Genomic DNA, 5,587 nt, shown 5'->3' with positions numbered 1-5,587 from the left:
TTATTTTCTCATTGATATAAAGATATGGAAAATAATGATGTTGTGTATCACAACTTAATGATTTGTGCTATTTTTGTAGCAATAATTTTTCTTACACTGTATTTGGAAAAGGCTTGATAAAAAAACTTGGGTTTCATCATGATTTTGTTGATGAACACGTCTAGGTTTTACATGAAATGAAGTTAGATGTGAAATACTTGTTGCATGTGCACCAAAGAGAATCTGGAAGAAAAACAAGAAGGGATCGGTTGGAAAGGCAGAAGGGTCGTGATCATTATGTTATTGATTTGAATTGGTGCTACTTTTGTCATCGATTTGGCTGTGTTTTGGAAAATGATGCTTAATACTTTCCTTGTGATGATGTATTTGAAGTTTATTTTCATAGTAGAATTCTATGATGTAAAGAAAAAAATATTTCTTAATTTAAATTCTCTTGTTTGTTTTAAATGTCAGTACAATCGATTGTTTTCCATTGGTATTGTTATGTTAAAATTTGTATATGAATGGTGTTTAAATTTATATGGTGTTGTTTTTTCTTATATTCCAATATTTTCAATTGAAATTTGCTTTTTTCCTTTCATCATATGTCCTTATGTTGCATTACATTACAATTTGTTCAATTTATTCAATGATATTCCTATGGTTTAATATTATTCCTTTTCTTTAATATTATTCTCTTTGGTTTGTAATATGTTGGGTTTTTAGTATTAATCCCTTCGATTTATAATATTATTCGTGAGGTTTATAGTATTAATCTTAAGGATCAATGTTTATATTTGGGTTTACAATATCTATCTTTCACTTTATATGATTTTGGTTTATAATATTAATGCCATGGGTTTGTGACAATTATTGAAAAACGACCATTGTCAACCATGCTTGATCATGGTCAAACATGGTGATAATCAACCACAGTCAACCATGGCAAATCATGGTTATGAATTATCGAGCGTGACTTTGTGATGAATATTTTTCCAATATCGAAATCATCAGTGGTCAACCATCGTCAATAACCATGGTCAATAATGGTTAAGGACATTTATAAATTTGTTCTTACATGGTCAACCATGGTCAATAGATATGGTCCAATGTCACATTATGACAACCATAGTCAAGCATGGTCAACCATGGTCTATTGTCTGACCGTGAGAAGGATTGTATTGATATCAAAATCAATCATGGCTAACCATGGTTGAGCATGGTTTAACGTTGCATTGTGACAAATATTGTCTCAATATGAAAATAAACCATGGTGATCAATGGTCAACCGTGTTTATTTTATCATTTGTAATATTTATCTTAGGGATTATATACCTTGGGTTTATATTATTCCATTAATTTTAATATTATTCCTTTGGGTTTATAACCCCTTTGGTTTTTAGTATTAATCCCTTTAGCTTATTATTCTCTTGGGATTATAATATCAAACATGTTCAACCATGGTCAATCATGGTAAACTATGGTCAATCATGGTAAACCGTGGTCAATTATGGTCAACCATGGTCCAACATTTCATTATGACAAAGATTTTCATGATATGAAAATCAATCATGGTCAACCATGGTCGAACATTGCATTGTGACAATGATTGTTTCGATATGAAAACCAATCATGCTCAAGTATGGTTAACTATGGTCCAACATCGCATTGTGACAAGGATTGTCTTAATATGAAAATCAACAATGTTCAATGATTGTTAACCATGTTTATTTTTGGGTTATTTATCTTTGGGTTTATAATTTTAATCCCTTGGGTTTAATATTATTCCCTTAGGTTCATAATCCCGTGGGGTTTTAATATTGATCCCTTCAGTTTATTATTCCCTTGGGTTTATAGTATTAATCTCTTAGGTTTATTAATCTAGGGGTTCAACCAGGTTGAGCATGGTCAACAAAGATTGTCTCAATATGAAAATAAACCATGGTCAACCATGGTCCACCATTGCATTGTGACAAAGATTATCTCCATATGAAAATAAATCATGGGCTGGCATGGTCAACCATGGTCCAACATTGCATTATGACAAGGATTGTCAAAATATGAAAATCAATCATGGTCAAACATGGACAACCATGTTTATTATAGGGTTTATAATATTTATCTTAGGCTTTATATACCTTGGTTTATAATAATAATCCCTTTTGTTTAATATTATTCCTTTTGGTTAATATCCCCTTGGGGTTTAGTATTAATCCCTTGGGTTTACAATATCAATCCCTTCGGTTTATTAAGATAAGGGTTCATATTCCTAGGCTTTAATATTATTGCCTAGGGTTTTTAATTTCAATTGCTTGGGTTTATTAATCTAAATGTTCAAATTCGTAGGGTTTAATATTATTCCATTGGATTTGATATTATTCACTTGGTTTTATAATCCCTTGGGTTTTTAGTATTAATCCATTGGGTTTATTATTACTTTGGGTTTATAATATAAATCATGGTTAAGCATGGTCTACCATGGTCAACCAAGGTCAATCATGGTCAACCATGTTTTATAAAATCAATCATGGTTAACCATGGTCCAACGCTGCATTCTGACAGATATTTTCATAATATGAAAATTAAAAATCAATAATAGTCAACCATAGTCGAACGTCACATTGTGTAAAATATTGCCTCCATATAAAAATCAATCATGGTCAACCATGGTCCAACGTTGCATTGTGACAAGGATTGTCTCAATATGAAAATCAACCATGGTCAACCATGGTCAACCATGTTTATTTTAGGGTTTATATACCTTGGGTTTATAATATTAATCCCTTGTGTTTAATATTATTCGCTTGGGTTCATAATCCCTTGGGGTTTTAGTATTTATCCCTTGGGTTTATTATTCCCTTAGGTTTATAATGTTAATCTGTTCGATTTATTAGCACAAAAGTTCATATTCCTAGGTTTTAATACTATTCCCTTATGTTTTTAATATCAATTCATTGGGTTTATTAATCTAAATGTTCAAATTCCTAAGATTTAATATAATTCCCTTGCCTTTATAAGTCCATGGGTTTTTACTATTAATCCCTTGGGTTTATTTTAATATTATTCCCTTGGGTTCATAATCCCTTGGGGTTTTAGTATTTATCCCTTGGGTTTATTATTCCCTTAGGTTTATAGTTTTAATCTGTTCGATTTATTAGAATAGGAGTTCATGTTCCTAGGTTTTAATATTATTCCCCTATGTTTTTAATATCAATTCATTGGGTTTATTAATCTAAAGGTTCAAATTCATAGGGTTTAATAGAATTCCCTTGCCTTTATAAGCCCATGGGTTTTTACTATTAATCCCTTGGGTTTATAATATCAATCATGGTCAACCATGGTCAACCATGTTTTATAAAATGAATCATGGTTAACCATGGCCAATCATGGTCAACCATGTTCCAACGCCGCATTATGACAAATATTGTCTCGATATGAAAATAAACCATGGTCAAGCATGGTCCAATGTCGCATTGTGAAAAAGCTTGTATCCATATGAAAATCAATCATGGTCTAGAATTGTTAACCATGGTCCAACATCGCATTGGGACAAGGATTGTCTTAATATGAAAATCAACCATGGTTAACAATGGTCAACCATGTTTATTTTAGGGTTTATAATATTTATCTTAGGGTTTTTATATCCTAGGTTTACAATATTAATACCTTGAGTTCATAATCCCTTTAGGATTTAATATTAATCCAATGCGTTTATTGTCCCTCTTGGGTTTATAATATCAACCTGTTCGATTTATTAATCTCAGGGTTCATATTCCTAGGGTGTAATATCATTCCCTTAGGTTTATTATTCCTTTGGGTTTTTAATATCAATTCGTTGAGGTTATTAATCTAAATATTCAAATTCCTAGGTTTTAATATTATTCCCTTGGGTTTATTGTCATTCCCTAGGGTTTATTGTTATTCACTAGGGTTTATAATCCTTTGGATTTTTAGTATTTACCCCTTGGGTTTATTGTTTTATTGGATTATAATAACAACCATGGTCAATCATGGTCAACCATGATCCAATGTCACATTTTGACAAAGATTATCCTTATATGAAAAGCAATCATGGTCAACCATAGTCCAATGTCACATTGTGACAAAAATTGTCTTCATATCATGGTCAACCATAATCCCTTGGATCTATGGTCCTCTCTAAGAGTCCCCAGAAAAACAAGGAAGGAAATTGTGGTAAAGTTTACCTCCCATTCATCCAGGGGATTACAGATAAAATTGCAAAATTTTTAAAAAAGAAAGACATAAACACTCAATTTACAACATGTGGAACAATCAGGCAAATGATGAGGTCAGTTAAGGATAACATAGATCATCAACAACTTAAGGGTGTGTATAAGATTGATTGCTCATGTGGCAAGAGTTATATTGGTGAAACAGGACAATATTTGAAAATAAGACTGAAAGAGCACGGAGTTGATATTAAGAATGGGAGATCTCGTACATCAGCCCTTGCAGAACACTCATCTAAGACCAAACATCATGTGTGTTAAGAGGACGCCAGAATCATTGCAAGGGAGGAGCATTATCAAAAGAGGAAAATCAGGTAGGCGATTGAAATTATGAAGCTTCCTCAGAACCTCAACAGGGACAATGGGAGTGAGATTAGTGGAAATTGGTTCCCCCTGATTAGACAGAAAAATCCCTCCAAACCTTTAGAAGCTTAGTTCCAAAAATAATAATAATAATAATAATAATATATGTAATAATAAATAAAATTAAAATTAAATAAGATTAATTAATTAATTAATCAAACAAAATATAATTAATTAATTTGTTAATTAATTATATTAATTTATTATATAAATTAATTTATTAATTTATTATATGAATTAAATTTATTGATTAATTAAATTAAGTAATAAATTAATTTATTATATTAAGTAATGAATATTAATTAATTTATGAATTACTTATATTAATCAATAAAAATTAATAATAAATAAAATAAAAATAAAAATTAAATATGATTAATTAATTAATTAATTAATTAATTAATTAATTAATCAAATAAAATATAATTAATTAATTAATTTGTTATATTAAGTTATTAATTAATTATATAAATTAATTTATTAATTTATTATATGAATTAATTCATTGATTAATTATATTAAGTAATAAATTAATTTATTACATTAATTATTTATATTAATTAATTTATTAATTTAGTATATTAATTAATAAATTAATTTATCAGATTAATTAATTAATTATTTATATTAATTTATGAATTAATTGATATAATTGATTAATTAATTAATTGAATTAATTTATTAATTAATTATATTAAAAAATAATAATAATTAAAATAATTAGATCATTTACTTCTTAGATTATTAGGTTTAAAAGTAATAATGGAATAATGAAATTAATTAAAAACAATAAAACTATAATTAATGGAATAAAATAAAATGGATTATATAAACTTATCTCATTAATTTAATTAGTTATAAGGGATTAATGATTAAATTAACAAATAATCAAAACAAATAATTAAAAATTAGAATTATTAATAAATAAAGTAATTAAAATTAAAATAAAATAAATAAATAAAGAATTAAAATAAAAATTCATAGGTTAGCTTATA

Source organism: Pinus tabuliformis, chromosome 4_2 (assembly GCF_031772625.1).
Source record: "Pinus tabuliformis cultivar Carrire ecotype Pingquan chromosome 4_2, CPIR1, whole genome shotgun sequence".
Classification (NCBI taxonomy): domain Eukaryota; kingdom Viridiplantae; phylum Streptophyta; class Pinopsida; order Pinales; family Pinaceae; genus Pinus; species Pinus tabuliformis.
Note: the sequence above shows the minus strand (reverse complement) of the source record.